This window comes from Callorhinus ursinus, unplaced genomic scaffold, assembly GCF_003265705.2.
Source record: "Callorhinus ursinus isolate GAN/ISIS: 27379988/994484 unplaced genomic scaffold, GSC_fseal_2.0 scaffold14, whole genome shotgun sequence".
Lineage (NCBI taxonomy): Eukaryota > Metazoa > Chordata > Mammalia > Carnivora > Otariidae > Callorhinus > Callorhinus ursinus.
The window spans coordinates 9071616-9091473 of NW_027397076.1; the positions used below are offsets into that span (position 1 = coordinate 9071616).

Here is a 19858-nt window from a genome sequence, read left to right on the forward strand (position 1 = left end):
TCTCAAACAGAGCCGATGTAAAGTACTCAACCTCTTATTTCACATGGGTGATTCAATGATGCCATCATTTTGACAGCTGAACCCTGAAAATCTCGATGTGACACCACACCTGTCTGCCTATCAGCTTCACAGGGAGGCAGAATGGCCTGGAGCATATGAGTGAGGGCCTTAGAGTCAGTATCCCTCAGCATGTGCATTAATTAGTGACCCTGGGCAAGCAATTACATCCTCTGTGCCCTTGTTTCCTCATTTAAGGGCTGTAGTGAGGATTAAATAAGATCATGAATGTAAAGCATTTAGCACCACATGTGGAAAATAACGAGTGCCCCATAAATGTTAGTTACTATTATTACCACCTAGTATTGTCATTCTGTAATGAGGAGCTACTCTACCCATAAGAACTTCTGGTTCTGCTTTGTTGTACATTTGAGGTTGTCCATTTAAGAAGGTTTTCTGAAATTTATAATGCTTTTTTTATACCTGCAAACTTCTTAGCAATAAAGAGGAGTTTTTAAAAATGTGATAATGTTCATGGCCCCTGGCAGTGACCTCCAAATGTACCTGGATGTCCTCTCAAGCATTTCAAGAATGCTTGAGCCTCCATATGCCCAATAAAGGCTGCTCCACTCCCATAGACACCACACTGCATTGTTCCTACCGAAACAAAAGCACCATCCCCTTAAATCTTGATGAACCCAACTAACTAGAAAAGAAACGAAGTCCACAAGAGAATCATATTCTGCTCATCTCTCCCTCAACCTTACCCCTACCTCCAATCAGAAAGTCCTGCCAAGTTTCCCTCTTAAATATTTCTTAAAGATTTTATTTATTTATTTGAGAGAGAGAGAATGAGAGAGAGAGAGAGAGAGAGCATGAGATGGGGGAGGGTCAGAGGGAGAAGCAGACTCTCCGCTGAGCAGGGAGCCGGAGGCGGAACTCCAGAATCATGACCTGAGCCAAAGGCAGTCGCCCAATCAACCGAGCCACCCAGGGGCCCTCCCTCTTAAATATTTTAAGGTCCTCTGCTATCCTAAAAGATAAAGCCCATACTGCTTACCATGACAAGCACAATCAGGCCATCTAGTCATTGCTTTAGATCCTGACATTCTCTGCCTCACAAAAGATTCTCCTATAACATGAAATGGCTTCGGTTCCCATAGTCACCTTGCCATTTCCCACCACATGCCTTTGTTCATGCTGGAACACCTTTCTTTTGCCACAGTCTTCACATAATGGGCAAACTTCTTTCTACCCACTCTTTGTGATACAATATAGACATCGTCTTCCACAATTTCTCTCCCACCCGCCTTGCCAAGCTAAAATAGTATCCCCTCTTCTGTGTTCTCTGAATACCTTCCACCCATCTCTATCATTGTTCCCACTCTGTCTGACCATTACTGATTTTTCTATTTTTCCCGACCAGCTATGACAGCTGGCCATATAACTTTATTCACCTCCTTTTCTTCAAAAGCAGTGCTCAGTACAGAGCCATGAACAGATGTTCAACAAATATTTCCTGAAAAAGGGAACAAGTTTACCCTCAGATATACCTCCACATAACAGTGTAAACTTGGAAAAGTTTCCTAAATTCTAGAGCAGTCGTTTTCCTCATCTATAAAACAGAGAACGGGCTAAGACCTCTGCCTACCATAAGGTACCATGATTCTACAATGTGTGCTTTTCTAAACACAGCATTTGCAATTAGAGGCAGAAATGAAAAACTGTGGCTGATTATATTCAAAACCATTTAGCAAAGTACTCAAGATCTACAATCCAACAACTTTCCTTCAACTTCATCTGTCACCTACCCCTTTCCCTCACCCACTGTTCCAGCCATACCATCAATCTCAATGTTCTCTAAATGCACTGTAGAATTTTCCATGCCTCTGTCTTTGTCCATTAAGTTTTTTCAGCATGGAATATTCTCCAGCCACTCCTTGCCCAGGGAGATCCCACTCTCTCCTCTACCCTTCACTGTAATGCAAGCTCTTCTGTGAAATTTCTTCCTTTGGATTAGAGGAAGATTAAATTTGACTATAGCACTTGTTCCTTTTGCCCGAATATTATAAAACTTAACACAGCTACATCCCTGACTTCACTGTAAGTTACCTGTAACATGAAGTAGGCCTTATTCTATCACTATGGTGTTCAAGATGCAGAACTGCCCTCACAGCAGGTGTTAAAAAAATGCTTTTGGTTGCTACGTAAATGTATTCCCTAATATTACTATAAGATGAGAAAGTCCACTCAAAGGACAAATTGGCAATGCCTAACCAAGAATTTTTAATTGACCATCTTCCTTCCTGAGATTTTAGTCATAGAAAATAATATAAAAGCTACATATGTAAAAAAATACTCTGGGCAAAATTGTTTAAAACAATGAACAACTGAAAACAGGAAACTCTCTAAGCATGATAGAGTACATCAATTCAAGAAACTATCATAGAGCCATTAAAAGTGGTAATCTGAGGATTACTTAGAAATGTGGGAAAAAATGTAAACAAGAGAGAACACAAAATTAAATATGTGGCAGTCGTAACTACAAAATCCTATGAATAAAGATTTGAAGAGACTACAAATAGACCATTCTACCCCAATTATGGGAAGTTTTCTTTTTATAAATCACCTCCAATGTTAGCATAAAATAGTTTTAGTAACTAATGATAATAAAAAGCTTAAGGACAGAAAGTAGAAGTTCATGAAGATAAAAAACAGAAATAAAGGAGAAGAGGGAGGAGGAGCAAGATGGCAGAGGAGTAGGAGACCTAAATTTCGTCTGGTCTCAGGAATTCAGCTGGATAGGGATCAAACCATTCTGAACACCTATGAACTCAACAGGAGATCGAAAAAAAGAATAGCAACAACTCTCTGAACAGAAAAGTGACCACTTTCTGGAAGGTAGGACGTGCGGAGAAGTGACTCCGAGGAGATATTTGGAAAGACAGACAGCAGGGGAGGGGGCCTCCATCAGCCGCTACCAGTAAGTGACAGAGCAGCAGAGCACAAAATCGGAAATTTTAGAAGTCGGCTCCGCTGAGGGAAGTTGCTCCAGTGGCTAAGCAGGGGGTGGAACCGTCGCTGGGACAGTGTGGTCTCAGGACCCTCGGGGTCACAGAAAGACCAGGGCTGCCTGAGTGCAGCAGAACTCCCAGGTATTGGGAGTGAGGAAGCCGGCTGCGGAGACGGAGCAGAGGAGTGGGCTCCCAGCTTGGGGTTGCCATAAACCATGATCCACGGCACAGTTGGGCCACTGCTCTTCCAGCAGGGACCCAACAAGCAGCGGGGAGATCTGGGGAGACTCCCCTTCCTTGCCGGGGAGGAGCAGCAGGGGAGTGCGCTGCAGGGATCTGCTGGGTTTGGAGACTCCACACGGGGTCACGTGCCAGAGACAGAAACGCTCAGTCACAGGCCGGGTGAGCACGGAGTGTGGCCAGAGACCAGGGAGTGAGTGACTGCTTTTCTCTGGGGGTGCACTGAGGAGTGGGGCCCCGAGTTCTCGGCTCCTCTGGGGCGGAGATTGAGAGGCCGCCATTTTCACTCTCCTCCTCCAAAGCTGTACGGAAAGTTTGCAGGGAACAAAAACTCCCGAGAGCAAACCCAAGCAGATTACTTGGCCCGGACGGCAAGGGTGGGGCAATTCCGCCTCCAGCAAACACATCTGGAAACCACAGCAACAAGCCCCTCCCCCAGGAGATCAGCAAGAATAGCCTGACAAGACCAAGTTTACCGACCAATGAGAACGGCAGAACTCCAGCGCTAGGGGAATACTGCAGGTAGAATTCATGGCTTTTTTCCCCCATGATTCTTTAGTTTTTCAAAGTTAATTTTTTTAATTTTCTTTATTTTTTCTGGAATTTTTCTTTTTGCCTTTTTCAGCCAACATTTTATCAATCCTTTTTTAAAAATCCTTTTTATTTTTCATTTTTAGATTCATATTCTATCCCTTCATGGTAGTTAACCTTATTTTTTGTATATATATATATGCTGCCTCTTTAAAATTTTGGGATACAGTTTCTTCTAACAAACCAAAATATACCCTAAAGCTCCAGTGTATGGCTTTGTTCTTGTCTCCTGCCTGATGACATTCTCTCCCCCTTTTTTTTGTTTTATTTTGTTCTAATTTCTTCTTTCTTTTTTCAACCACCGTCTTGTCTTATCACTTCATTTTATAAAATCTTTTATAATTTCCATCTTTACAGTCATATTCCATCCCTTCATCAAATATATAAGCTTTTCTTTCTTTAAAATTCTGGGAGGCAGTTTTTTCTAACAGATAAAATACACCCAAAATCTAGTGTGTGGCACTGATCTATTCACCAGCCTGATATATTTGATCATATTCTTTTTTTTTCTTCTTTCCCAGTCTTTTCCCCCTGGTTTTGGGTCTCTTCATTAGTGTACATTTTTCTGGGGTCATTGTTACCCTGCTGGCATTTTGTTCTCTCATTCATCTGTTCTCCTCTGGACAAAATGACAAGATGGAACAACTCAACTCAAAAAAAAAGAACAAAAGCCAATACCGACTGCAAGGGACCTAATCAATACGGACATTAAGATGTCGGAAGTAGAGTTCAGAATGATGATTTTAAAGATACTAGCTGGGCTTTAAAAAAGCATGGAAGATACCAGAGAATCCCTTTCTGAAGAAATAAAAGAACTAAAATCTAACCAAGTCGAAATCAAAAAGGCTATTAATGAAGTGCAATAAAAAATGGAGGCTCTAACTGCTAGGATAAATGAGGCAGAAGAGACAACTAGTGATATAGAAGACCAAATGATGGGGAATAAAGAAGTTGAGAAAAAGAGAGATAAACAACTACAAGGTCACGAGGGCAGAATTCAAGAGATAAGCAATACCATAAGATGAAACAATATTAGAATAATTGGGATCCCAGAAGAAGAAGAAAGAGAGAGAGGGGCAGAAGGTATATTGAAGCAAATTATAGCAGAGAACTTCCTTAACTTGGGGAAGGAAACAGGCATCAAAATCCAAGAAGCACAAAGAACCCCCTCAAAATCAATAAAAATAGGTCAACACCCTGACATCTAATAATAAAACTTACAAGTCTCAGAGACAAAGAGAAAATCCTAAAAGCAGCTTGGAACAAGAGGTCTGTAACCTACAATGGTAGAAACATTACATTGGCAACAGACCTATCCACAGAGACCTGGCAGGCCAGAAAGGACTGGCATGATATATTCAGAGCACTAAATGAGAAAAATATGCAGCCAACAATACTATATCCAGCTAGGCTGTCACTGAGAATAGGAGAGATAAAAACCTTCCAAGATAAACAAAAACTAAAAGAATTTGCAAACACCAAGCCAGCCCTACAAGAAATATTGAAAGGGGTCCTCTAAGCAAAGAGAGAGCCTAAAAGTAACATAGACCAGAAAGGAATAGAGACAATATACAGTAACAGTCACCTTACAGGCCATACAATGGCACTAAATTCATATCTTTCAGTAGTTATGCTGAATGTAAATGGGCTAAATGCCCCAATCAAAAGACACAGGCTATCAGATTGGATAAAAAAACAAGATCCATCAATATGCTGTCTGCAAGTGACTCATTTTAGACCCAAAGACACCTCCAGATTGAAAGTGAGGGGGTAGAAAAAAATTTACAATGCTAATGGAAACAAAGAAAGCTGGGGTGGCAATCCTTATATCAGACAAATTAGATTTTAAACCAAAAACTATAATAAGAGATGAGGAAGGACACTATATCATACATAAAGGGTCTATCCAACAAGAAGATCTAACAATTGTAAATATCTATGCTCCTAACATGGGAGCAGCCAATTAATAACAAAATCAAAGAAACACATCGACAATAATACTATAATAGTAGGGGACTTTAACACCCCCAAACTGAAATGGACAGATCATCTAAGCAAAAGATCAACAAGGAAATAAAGGTTTTAAAATGACACACTGGACCAAATGGACTTCACAGATATATTCAGAACATTCCATCTGGAAGCAACAGAATACACATTCTTCTCTAGTGCCCACGGAACATTCTCCAGAATAGATCACATCCTAGGTCACAAATCAGGTCTCAACCAGTATCAAAAGACTGGGATCATTCCCTGTGTATTTTCAGGCCACAATGCTTAGAAACTAGAACTGAATCACAAGAGGAAAGTTGGAAAGAACTCAAATACATGGAGGCTAAAAGCATCCTACTAAAGAATGAATGGGTCAACCAGGAAATTAAAGAAGAATTTAAAAAATTCATGGAAACCAATGAAAATGAAAACACAACTGTACAAAATCTTTGGGCTGCAACAAAGGCAGTCCTAAGAGGAAAGTATATAGCAATACAAGCCTTTCTCAAGAAACAAGAAAGGTCTCAAATACACAACCTAGCCCTACACCTAAAGGAGCTGGAGGAAGAACAACAGATAAAGCCTAAACCCAGCAGGAGAAGAGAAATAATAAAGATCAGAGCAGAAATCAAGGAAATAGAAACCAAAACAACAGTAGAACAGATCAACGAAACTAGGAGCTGGTTCTTTGAAAGAATTAATAAGACAGATAAACCCCTGGCCAGACTCATCAAAAAGAAAAAGAGAAATGACCCAAATAAATAAAATCATGAATGAAAGAGGAGAGATCACAACCAACACCAAAGAAATACAAACAATTATAAGAACATATTATGAGCAACTATACGCCAGCAAATTAGATAATCTGGAAGAAATGGATGCATTTCTAGAGATGTATCAACTACCAAAACTGAACCAGGAAGAAAGAGAAAACCTGAACAGACCTATAACCACTAAGGAAATTGAAGCAGTCATCAAAAATCTCCCAAGAAATAGAGCCCAGGGCCAGATGGCTTCCCAGAGGATTTCTACCAAACATTTAAAGAAGAATTAATACCTATTCTTCTGAAACTGTTCCAAAAAATAGAAATGCAAGGAAAACTTCCAAACTCATTTTACGAGGCCACCATTACCTTGATCCCAAAACCAGACAAATACCCCATTTAAAAAAAGAATTAGAGACCAATAATCCTGATGAACACGGATGCAAAAATTCTCACCAAAATACCAGCCAAGAGGATCCAACAGTACATTAAAAGGATTATTCACCACGACCAAGTGGGATTTATCCCTGGGCTGCAAGTTTGGTTCAACACCCACAAATCAATCAATGTGATATAATACATTAATAAAAGAACAAAAACCATATGATCCTCTCAACAGATGCAGAAAAAGCATGTGACAAAATACAGCATCCTTTCTTGATTAGAACTCTTCAGAGTGTAGGGCTAGAGGGTACATACCTCAATATCATAAAAGCCATCTATGAAAAACCCACAGTGAATATCATTCTCAATGGGGAAAAACTAAGAGCATTCCCCCTAAGTTCAGGAACACGGCAGGGATGTCCACTATCACCACTGCTATTCAACATAGTATTGAAAATCCTAGCCACAGCCAGCAGACAACAAAAAGAAATAAAAGGCATCCAAATCAGCAAAGAAGAAGTCAAACTCACTCTTTGCAGATGATATACTTTATGTAGAAAACCCAAAAGACTCCCCCCCAGAACTGCTAGAACTCAAACAGCAATTCAGTAAAGTGGCAGGATATAAAATCAATGCACAGTAATCAGTGGCATTCCTATACACCAACAAGACAGGAGAAAGAGAAATTAAGGAGTCGATTCCATTTACAATTGCACCCAAAACCATACGATACCTAGGAATAAATCTAACCAAATAGGCAAAGGATCTGTACTCAGAAAACTATAGAATACTCATGAAAGAAATTGAGGAAGACACAAAGAAATGGAAAAACATTCCATGCTCATGGATTGGAAGAACAAATATTGCGAAAATGTCAATGCTACCTAGAGCAATCTATACATTTAATGCAATTCCTATAAAAATACCATCCACTTTTTTCAAAGAAATGGAATAATCCCAAAATTTATATGGAACCAGAAAAGAACCCGAATAGCCAGAGGAATGTTGAAAAAGAAAAACAAAGCTGGCAGCATCACAATTCCAGACTTCAAGCTCTGTTACAAAGCTATAATCATCAAGACAGTACGGTACTGGCACAAAAACAGAAACATAGATCAAGGGAACAGAATAGAGAGCCCAGAAATGGACCCTCAACTCTTTGGTCAACTCATCTTCGACAAAGCAGGAAAGAATGTCCAATGGAAAAAAGACAGTCTCTTCAACAAATGGTGTTGGGAAAATTGGACAGCCACAAGCAGAAGAATGAAACTGGACCATTTCCTTACACCACACACAAAAATAGACTCAAAATGGCTCAAAGACCTAAATGTGAGACAGGAATCCATCAAAATCCTATAGGAGAACACAGGCATAAACCTCTTCGATCTCAGCCACTGCAACTTCTTCCTAGAAACATTGCCAAAGGCAAGGGAAGTAAGGGCAAAAATGAAGTATTGGGACTTGATCAAAATAAAAAGCTTTTGCACAGCAAAGGAACAGTCAACAAAACCAAAAGACAACCAACAGAATGGGAGAAGATATTTGCAAATGACATATCAGATAAAGGGCTAGTATCCAAAATCTATAAAGAACTTATCAATCTCAACAGCTAAAGAATAAATAATCCAATCAATAAATGGGCAGAAGACATGAACAGACATTTTTCCAAGGAAGACATCCAAATGGCCAACAGACACATGAAAAAGTGCTCAGCATCGCTCGGCATCAGGGAAATCCAAATCAAAACCTCAATGAGATACCACCTCACACCAGTCAGAATGGCTAAAATTAACAAGTCAGGAAACGACAGATTTTGGTGAAGATGCAGAGAAAGGGGAACCCTCCTCCACTGTTGGTGGGAATGCAAGGTGGTACAGCCACTCTGGAAAACAGTACAGAGGTTCCTCAAAAGTTGAAAATAGAGAGACCCTACGACACAGCAAATGCACTACTGGGTATTTATCCCAAAGATACAAATGTAGTGATCTGAAGGGGTACGTGCACCCCAATGTTTATAGCTGCAAGGTCCACAATACCCAAACTATTGAAAGAGCCAATATGTCCATCAACAGATGAATGGATATAGAAGATATGGTATATATATACAATGGAATATTATGGAACCATCACAATAAACAAATCTTGCCATTTGCAATGACATGGATGGAAGGTATTATGAGGGTATTTTGCTAAGCGAACTAAGTCAATCAGAGAAAGACAGTATCATATGATCTCACTGATATGAGGAATTCTTAATCTCAGGAAACAAACTGAGGGTTGCTGGAGTGGTGGGGGGTGGGAGGGATGGGGTGGCTGGGTGATAGACATTGGGGAGGGTATGTGCTATGGTGAGCGCTGTGAATTGTGTAAGACTGATGAATCACAGACCTGTACCTCTGAAACAAATAATACATTATATGTTAAAAAAAATAGCAGGAAGGGAAAAATGAAGGGGGGGAATTGGAGGGGGAGACAAAGCATGAGTGACTATGGACTCTGAGAAACAAACTGAGGCTTTTAGAGGGGAGGGAGTGGGGGATGGTTTAGCCTGGTTGTGGGTATTAAGGAGGGCACGTATTGAATGGAGCACTGAGTGTTATACGCAAACAATGAATCATGGAACACTACATCAAAATCTAATGTATGGTGACTAACATAATAAAATAAAATTAAAAAAAAAAGAAATAAAGGAGTAAAAAGGATGTGCTGAACCAAGCTGACATTACTAACACATAGAAGCTATGCATACAAATATAACAAATAAAGTGATCAGAGCCAAGTTTGAAATTAAGAAATGGAATACTCCAGCTACAAAACAAGAAGGAACTCAATTCCTGGTAAGAAAGCAGAAACTGATACACTTGTTGTCCAAATGGGTTTCAGATTAAGACATAAGAAGTTAGGAACTTGGGTCATAGAGCATTTGAAGAGGTAAAAGCAATGGGCTTTGGACCACATGAGGTAAGAGCTAGTATTAAGTCTCCTTGAACAAAGCCCAGGAACTCAAAATGTCACCCAGTCCATGAGAAAGGCACTAGATAAACTCTGCCCACTCACTCAAGTAAGTAGCAAGGAATCTTGCTGATTGAATAATGCCATGAGAAAGGAAAAAAGAAAAGCCACCTATGAGAAATCCAAAGCCTAGGCTTGATCATGCATAGGTACAGAATTCAAATTCATTATTTGCATGGAGTGAGAATCCTGAATTGAGAAATTAATATAGCAACTGGTTCAAGATCTAAGTCATTTAGAAGTCAAACATCAAATGTTTCTGAAAGGACCCATGTAGGAGCCAAGTCATATGGAACCCCACCAACGCAAAAATAAACAACCACAACAATCAAAACTCCTGCAGAAAATCAGTTCACAAAGGAAAGCTACAAACCACACAAGGAAATGGAACATGATGAGGAAGATTAAGTATATAAAAAATAATAATTTGTGCCCCAAGAATTAAAGAAATAGAAAAATTTTAAAGAGACAATGTTTTATTACAGCAAATTAGTAAAATGGACTAGGACATAGCTCTATGGGAATAAAAGGCTGTTCTGAAAAAGAACCAAAAAAGAAGCCAACTTAAGAGAGAGTTAATAAACTAGAAGACAGAACTGGGGAAATCATGCAGAATGCAGCAGAGAATGAAATGAAAAATATACAGGATCCATTAAGAACGCATGAAGCATAGAATAGTCAGCCCTGTGTATACACAAGTTTTAAAATGAAAGAAGAATACCAAGGGAGAAAATTCAAACTAGTGACTGAAAAATGTTCACAAATGAAAGAAGACATGGGTCTCTAATATTTCTTAACCTGACTGCAGCTATCACAACTTAAAATTGCACTCCTTCAAAGAAAAGAGGAAATAGCTAAAGCAAATAAAGACAATTGCCAACAAAGAAAACATGAGCAAACTGACAGATATCTCATCAGCTACAAAAGATGCAGGAAGCAATGAAAAAAATATCTTCCAAGAACATCTAAGAAATTATCTTCTAAGAATTGAGGAAAAATAACTCCCTTTAGAATTCTATACTCAGCAACACTATTATTCATGAATGAAGCAAAAGAGACATTTGCAAGCAAACATGAAAGATTTTACCATGCATAGAGCCAAAAAAGATGCTCCTTGTTAAGAACCAAGCAGAATCCGAAGGAATAAATGAAATGCAGAAAGCATAATAATAAGCCACTAAACTGGTTATTATGTTGGTAAAGCTACATAAAACTACTGACAACAAGAAATAATAGTTAATATAAGAGGACCAGAAAGCAGGTGTAAGTAAAATACTAAACCAAAGTACTGCATGAAGGTGTAGGAAGATTTAGTATTTAGATTCTTGTGCTATTGGGAAAGAGGACAGAGCTTTATCTTTAGCCCTTGACTAATATACATGTTAAACCTCTATAGATACTACTTTCTTAAACCTCTATGGATACTTGACTTTAATAAGTCAAGGAAAAATGCTATAATTTATATATAAGGTAAAGGTAAGTAAAAGGCTATAATTTTGAAAGTTTGAAAGGAAAGACTATAGTCTTTACTAACGGGAAAAAACAATTTGTTTAAATCCCAAACCAAAAGGAAGCAAGAAAGGGAGAAAAAAAAAAAAAAGAATACAGAAAAGAAATAGAAAGCACATAGTAAAAGTGAAGACAAAGGAAAAAAAAAAGTGAAGACAAAGAAAAGTTGAGGTTTCAGATTAAAGGAAACTAAAGAGATAAGACAACTAAATACAATGCCTGAGCCCAGAGAGTAAAAACTTTGATGTCAGGACATTACTGGGGCAACTGGGTTAATTTGACTATGGACTGCACATTAGATAACAGAATTAAACCAATGTCATATTTCTTGAATTTGATCATTGAATACTGGCTTGTAAGAGCATATCCTTGTTCTTAGAAGATACTTAGGATTATAGGGTCATATAACCACAGCTGACTCCCAAATGGTTCAGAAATGGTTACAATGAAAATATGAATAGACAGTGATAAAACAAATGTGGAAAAATATTAACAATGAGTTAATCTAAATAAAGAGTATTAAGGAATACATGGCACTATTCTTCCAACCTTACTGTAAGTTTGAAATTTTTCAAAATAAAAAGTTCTAAAAGTCAACAGAATAAAGGAGAGAAATCATATGCACACTAGAGGAAATGGGAAATTTCTTAATCTGATTATTAATCTGCAACAAACATCATACTGAATGGTGAATTACTAAAAGTTTTTGAGATAGAGTACAAGGTACATATGCATGCTATCACCAGTTCAACACTGAACAGATGAAATAAACCAAGACAGTAAGACAAGAAAGAGAAAAGGTTTGAAAGGAAACAAACATGACTGTCAGTATTTATAGATGATATAATTATGTTCATAGAAAATCCAAGAATCTACAAATAAATTTACCAATGTTGTTAAATATAAAGTCAGTAATTTAAGCATTAAATATATCTCTAATACCAGTAATAAAGAGAAAATTAAATTTAAGAAAATATTGTGAGCATCAAAATAACAAATATCTAAGACTAAACCTAAAAATAATGTTATGCATTATTATGTATAAAGAAAACTAGAAAACATGACTAAAAAAACTAAGTAGCCTTAAACTAATAAAGAGCTATACTGTGTTCACAGATTGAAAGTTTCAATATGTTTAAAATATCAATGCTCCCCAAATTGGTCTCCAAATATAAATCCTATCAGGTTTTATATACAAGCTTATGCTAGAATTGATATGTAAACCCAATAGGCAGAATAGGAGACCTTCTTGAAAAAGATAAAGAAGAATCTTATGTTGTTTGGGACAGAGACACTGACTACATTTAGCCTTCAGTAAGTATACATATAAAACACTTCTGTGTACAATTAACAGTAGACTTTAATAGATCAAGGAAGTATACTGTAATTTCTACAGTCAAGATAAATGAAGGGCTTTATAGGTTTCAAATGAACAGGGAAAAAAACATAGAAGAATTTGCCAAATCTTTGATATCAAAAGTTATTTTTAAACTGCAGAAAATAAGAAAGAATAGTATTCGTGCAGTGATTGATAAATAGACCAATGCATCAGAAGAGCTCAGAAGAAGATGGATGTGAATAAAGATATTGAATTATGGCAAAGATAATGATTGAAAAAGGAAATCTTTTAAATAAGTATGTTTAGATCTAAATATGAGGGTAAAACCAGTAAATTTTCTAGGACATCTTATAAGAAAATAACTTAGGGTAAGGAAAAATTTCTTCAACAGGACATAACAGTGTACTAACAATAAAGAAAAAGACTGATAAATTAGACAACACTGAAATTAAGAAATTCTGTATATAAAGGACATTATTAGGAGAGTTTTGAAAAGTCAAGCTACAGACTGGGAGAGGTTTTCAACACATATCCCAGACAAATGGCTTGTATCCAGAAAATGTAAAGAACTTCATAGTAATAAGAAAAAGATAATAAGCAGAAAAATGGGCAAGAGATTTGAACAGGCAACTCACCAAAGAGGAAATTCAAATGGTCATGAAACATATGAAAGGTACTCAACTTCATTAGTCATCAGGGAAATGCAAAACAAACCCTAAGATACCCTTACACACACACACCACATGTATTATTAAATTGCTTCCAGAAAGCTTATACTAAGTTATACTTCCTAAAGGAGTGCCATTTCACCTTATGCTAAGTTTGAGTATTATCACTATTATTGATTTGCCAACCTAATGAGCCAGAGTGATAACAGTTTTAACTTGCATTTTTGGAATTTTGTAGATTTTTATTATTTTTACATATATATTGACTAGACCATGTATATTTTTCTTTTGAGACTTTTCTGTACTGCTTCTACTATAGACTGTCCATTGTGGTAAACACTGTTAGTTCCTCCTTAACTAAGAAAGTGCAGATTGCAGTCAAAGCAGCAATGTAGCCAGTTCAAAATACTTGCTCCTAAAGTCTCCCCTGAAGGTAAGAGCAGTTATGTGACCCAGTTTTGGCCTTGAAGTAATCAGATGCTTACTACTGGAGGTTCTAGGGAAATGATTTGTTTCCTAATGAAAAAGGACAGTCTTAGCTGCCCTCTGTCCTTCCCCTTCTTCCTCTTGTCTGGAATCAGAACTTCATGTCTGGAGGACAATTTTGTGAACAGCATGACAGCCACGTACATGCTTAGTATGGTAGAAGACTATATTCTTGATGCATTCCTAGAGACTTCTGAGCTAGTCCTGAATTACCCACCTACTGGCTTTCTTTAATGTGAGAAAAATAAAGCCCTATTAGGACGAAACTCCGCAGTAGGGTTTATCACATATATCTGAATGCGACCTAACTGATACTACAAATGAATTAAAAAAGGATAGGTGTAAGTTATTTTTTTAAATATACTACTCTTTTCATTAATTAATGCTATAAATGGGTTTTAGCAAGTTTATAAGCAAGAAAACACCAATTTCAAAAGAAAAGATATGCTAGATACAGGTGGATGAAAAGTTCTTAAGAGAAAATTAAGAGCAGAGTACTGAAAAATGTAGAAAGGTAAGCAATTTTCTGATAAATTATAAACAAGCAGAATTAACCCCAAAAGGAGTAAAAACTAGATAACCAGTAAGAAAGTAAGAAATGGAAGGAAGAACATTTCCTCACCAACCTCACACATTTTTTGATCTTGCCCTCCACCTAATTCTCCCCCTGTTTCAGCCACACTAGACTTGTTGCCATTCCTCCCACATGCCAGGCTTCTCCCGCCTAAGGGTCCCTGCTAGGCTCTTCCCTCTCCTGGATGTGTTCCTTTAGGTATCTATGCTTTATCAAACAGCTAGAGTAATTTTTAAAAAGCAAGTCATGTCAGAGATCACTCCTCTATTTAAACCCTTGCAATAGTTCCCATGTCATTAGGAATAAAAACCCAAGTACTCAACAATGGTTTATGAGAGCTGGACCACTCCCACTTCTAGCCCATTCTCTTTCAGACCTCATTTCCTGCTCTCTCCCCCTCACCCACTCTGCTCCACCCACACTAGCCTTAATGTTCCTTCAGTATGTATGCCAGGCATACTCCCACTAATAACCTTCACATTTGCCAATCCTTCGTCCTGGAACATGCATATCCACACATCTGGTTGGCTTACTCCCTGGCCCCCCGAGGTCTCTGCTCAAATGTGTACAGAGCAGTGAGGCCTTCCCTCAAAGCCTCACTTCAAATATCCCTCATAGTTGTTATACTCTGCCTCTTTTATTACACACCACCTGATGCATTATAGAATTACTCCTTTAAGAAATTTCAACTTTTTAATGAAATTGTAAAAATATATAGGAGGAAATATAGGTAAATATCTGTCTGCATTGCGGATGTGGAAAGGATTTATAAATACAAAAGCTAGGAAAGATTCACAAAGAAAAACATCGATAAATTTGATCTAAATAAAATTTCCTGGGGCGCCTGGGTGGTTCAGATGGTTAAGCGTCTGCCTTCGGCTCAGGTCACGATCCCAGAGTCCTGGGATCGAGTCCCTCATCGGGCTCCCTGCTCCTTGGGAGCCTGCTTCTCCCTCTGCCTCTCTCTCTCTCTCTGTCTCTCATGAATAAATAAATAAAATCTTTAAAAAAAAATTTCCTGAACTTGCCTAGTTCAAGAAAATTAAAACGCAAGGAAACTAGAATTATCTGAAAAAATATATGTGACCATTGAAATATAGTTTACATGGAAATAGCATTAAAAATTTATGAAGTAGTAAATGTCCTAAAGACAAATACAAAAGGACATGTAGGGATAGATATTTAACAAAAAGGGAGAGAAAAATGGGTCACAAATTTCTAAAATATTCTATTTCACTATAATAAAATTAAAAATTTAATCAGGAAGATATAATTTTGCATGGTTTTAAAAAATGACAGTGTTGAAAGAATATAGTGATATGGGCAATCTCATCAATTGATGGTGGAGCTATAAATTAATAGACTTTTGCTGGAAGCATTCTGGTAGTTTGCATCAAGAGTTTAAAAAATATTTATACCCTATGATCCAGAATTGAGATTTTCAGGTATAAATCTAGGGTAATCATATATCATAAGTCAAAGATAATGTCACTGCAGCATATTTTATAAAAGCTAAAAATTAGAAACATATATCCCACAATAAGAGAATGGCTAAATAAATTATGTTGTATACATAACATGGACTATTAATGCCCCTTTAAGAATTTAACCATCTGGGAAAATGTGTAATATTATAATAGTTGAAAAATGCAGGATGCCACATTAGATTACAGAGAGAAAACTGAGTATTTGAAAATACCTGTATCATCAAAAATGTCAAAGGAAATAGACCAAATATCAATAATTTCTGCATTTATATTACAAAATAAGGGCTTTTTCCTTTTTAAAATATATTTCTATATTTCCTAAATTTTTCTCAATGATCAGGAAAAAATTAGAATAAATGAAATTTTATTTAAAAGAATAAAAATGCATGTTTTAAAATATAGTGCTCATGATCCAAGTTCTGCCAGTTTAATTATGAGTTACAGTGAATATTAATCATCATTCTACTGGGTATTTCAGGTAAAGTTTATGCCTATCATTTAGATATAAGGAATAGTAGACTATCATTTTATAATGCCAGAAAAATCACCTAAGGCAAAAATCAATAGCTCCAAAACAGAAAAACAAAAGAAAGTGATATTGAATCTGGCACCAGTACTATGGGAAATCCTACCAGAAAGTGCTGCTCATTATCATGATCTCTTATCATGAAAGACTAAGAGAAGAATGATTCTCTTTAGTGGTTAAGACGGTACACATACAGGGAAGAACCATGCCCATCTAGGTCAGTCTTTTAACTGTCTCAGCCAACTGTTGTGTTTGCTATTACTTACTACCCTTTCCAAATTCCTTTCTTTAATACCACACACAGTCCCCTCTCCAAGAATCAGTGGCAGAATAGTGTTGAAACTCTGATGAGATGGGTGAGCCCGGTGATGGGTATTAGGGAGGGCATGTACTGCATGGAGCACTGGGTGTTATACGCAAGCAATGAATCATGGAACACTACATCAAAAACTAATGATGTAATGTATGGTGACTAATATAACATTAAAAAAAGTATAAAAAACCTAATGAGAACATGTTTAGAGTTATTTTTATTAACAGTATTTAAACAAGTATGCTCAAATTATTAAATATTTAATCTATAAACACATTCTAAAAACTCAGCCTCAACGGTAACTTACTGGAAGCTCCCCAGGATCCAGCTGCTCAGATACTTTTAACTCATTTCAACCAATTCTACTTATTAAGAAAAGACCATGTGCTTAATGGTCAGAGCCACAGGACCTGGATATTCAAGGTACCACTGGAGTTTTGTGAGGACAATTAAGACAATCCCTATTTTTGGCAATTTGCCAATATTACAAGATACGTACCCCATGATCCAGCAGGTAGAACTCAAAAAATTTTCCTGCATATACAAATGTACACCTCAAATAACAGGTACAAGGAAACTAATTCATAGATAACAGAGTTTGAAATAGGAACCTAAATAGCCCATCAATAAGGTACTAAAGTGAATGAATGGATTGGGATACATTCATAAAGTGGATCACTTGAAGTTGTAAAAGAGATAAAAAGAAGGCCCTTGTGTATTCATTTACGTCAGATGTTTACTGAAACACAGCAGTGAGTAAAAAAATCTTAAGTGTATAGCATATGGTACCATTTATCTTTTAAAAGGCATAAAACTGCAATATTGATTGCCTTGGGTTGAAGAAATTGTTAGCTGGGGAACAGAGGCAGGAAGGAGACTTTTCTGTATACTTTCTTGTATCTTTAAAATTTTTAACAGGTTATATAGGTGTTATGTCTATAAAAATAAAACACTTGAAAAATACATACAGGACAATTTACCTGTATGTTCCTGTTTCTCCAATATGCACAATAACGACAACTGCTAACAGCCCAAGGTCTTTTTTTATTCTACTAAAATATGTGTCTACTGTAATAGGCAAATGTTCTCCAACTCAGAACAATGACAACCATCAAAATATCTTTCTAGCCAAAGGTCAGGATTCTTCTATTTTCCTTATCACTTAATTCACACATTCACTGATTCAACTATGATTAGCTGAGTACTCTCCATGGGCCAACATCTGTGCTAGGGTTACAAAGTGGAAAAGACACAGGTCTTATATTTTTTTTAAAGATTTATTTCCTTCCTTCCTTCCTTCCTTTCCTTTCTTCCTTCCTTCCTCCCTCCCTTCCTCCCTCCCTATTAGAGAGAAAGAGAGAGAGCGTGCATGCACACACAAGCCTGGGCGTTGGGGGGAAAGGGGCAGACAGAGAGGGAGAGAGAATCTCAAGCAGACTCCCCACTGAGTGCAGACCCAGATGTGGGGCTCAATCTCATGACCCTGAGATCATGACCTGAGCGGAAATCAAGAGTCGGAAGCTTAACCAACTGAGCCACCCAGGCGCCCTGACATAGGTCTTATTTTAAGATACTCACTATACAGTAGGAAAGACAGAAGTAAACAGACAACTTATTCAGTCCATAACTATTTATTTAGCATCCATAATGTGCAAGGCAAATCAATACAACGTGATAAGTGTGGAAAGGAAGAGCAAAGGCCAAGGACAGCCCAGACGAGGGGTGCCAGCTCAATCAAAAGAGGTGAGAGAAGTCTAAGAGGTAAGTGGGAATTACCCAGGGCATGGAAGGGGTAAGAATTCTCTACCATGTCCGAATGTAGACAAAACCAGTGGTACATTCAGCAACCTACGAGTGGTTGGCTTTGTTTGAGAGAAAGTGCGAGGGGGTCATGAGGAGAAATGAAACTGGGGGCAATGGACCAGGAGAAGTGAGACCACAAAGGACCAAGTTCATACATTGAGATGTTAGCCCAAAAGCATCAAAGGGACATAAACGTTTTCAAGCATTTCGGATTCCCACAGTTTCCAAATGTGATTGTGCATCATTATCACCAAAGAGTTTGATTTTCAGGTTCTACTCCAGACATACTGAATGAGAATTTTAGAGCATGAAAATTTAAGTTTTTAAGATGTTGGCTGGTGATTTTGATGGTAAACCAAGTACAAGAACCACTGGTATCTAGGATCTCCTGACAGGAATTAAAAATACTTTATTGATGACTGAGAAAAAGACACAGAGAGGTCTTAGCTCCTCCCTCCCAATGTAAGTGCTGAGTAAGCAGAAAGCTGGCTTCACTGGGATTTTCCCAACACTTAAGACAGAGAAAATGGAAAGCAGGAACAATGAGATAAGTCAAGGCCAGTCCCCCAAAGGGGAACATTTACAGGTCTCTTACAAGAAGAAAAACAAGCAGTAAGAGCTCAGTTGACAGAGACACAAAAATTTCTCCTTTGATTTTTTTTTAAAGTCAGTACAAGACACCAAAGCAGACAGCACACTTTAACATTATTTTATCTCAGCAACAGAGTTAGAGTTACAGCATCATATTGGGCATTCGAATGCACACAGCACATACAACCTCAATTGGCCTGAAAACTGCAAGGTATTTTCACCATCTGAGGCAGAATGAGAAGCAGCCATTTGCTTTACTGAGGACTGGCACGAACTTCACATTCACTCTTTAATGCATTAAAGTAAACATTCTTCTCTATTTTGTGCCTGTCTTCCTTTTTAAAATTCACATTGGCCACACTTCGAGGTATTTTGCAAGATAATTACACAGCAATTCTGACATGAAAACAAAAGAAAAGGGAGAAAAATAAGGAAAACCAAACCACCCCATAAAGATAAGAGTTTTAAACATTTAATGGTCTTAAGTCTAGATGAGTCACATACTAAATAAATACGACAAAGTGTATGTTTATTAAATTTATTCACTCATTCCATGAGTATTTATTGA

The 19858-nt window shown here is 37.4% G+C and overlaps 1 protein-coding gene across 9 annotated transcripts in view; it reads right to left on the reverse strand.

Annotated features, from left to right (window-relative positions):
- ANO4 (anoctamin 4) overlaps window positions 1-19858 on the reverse strand; it is a 444815-nt gene that overhangs the window by 279786 nt on the left and 145171 nt on the right. The gene's annotated exons all lie outside the window — the stretch shown is intronic.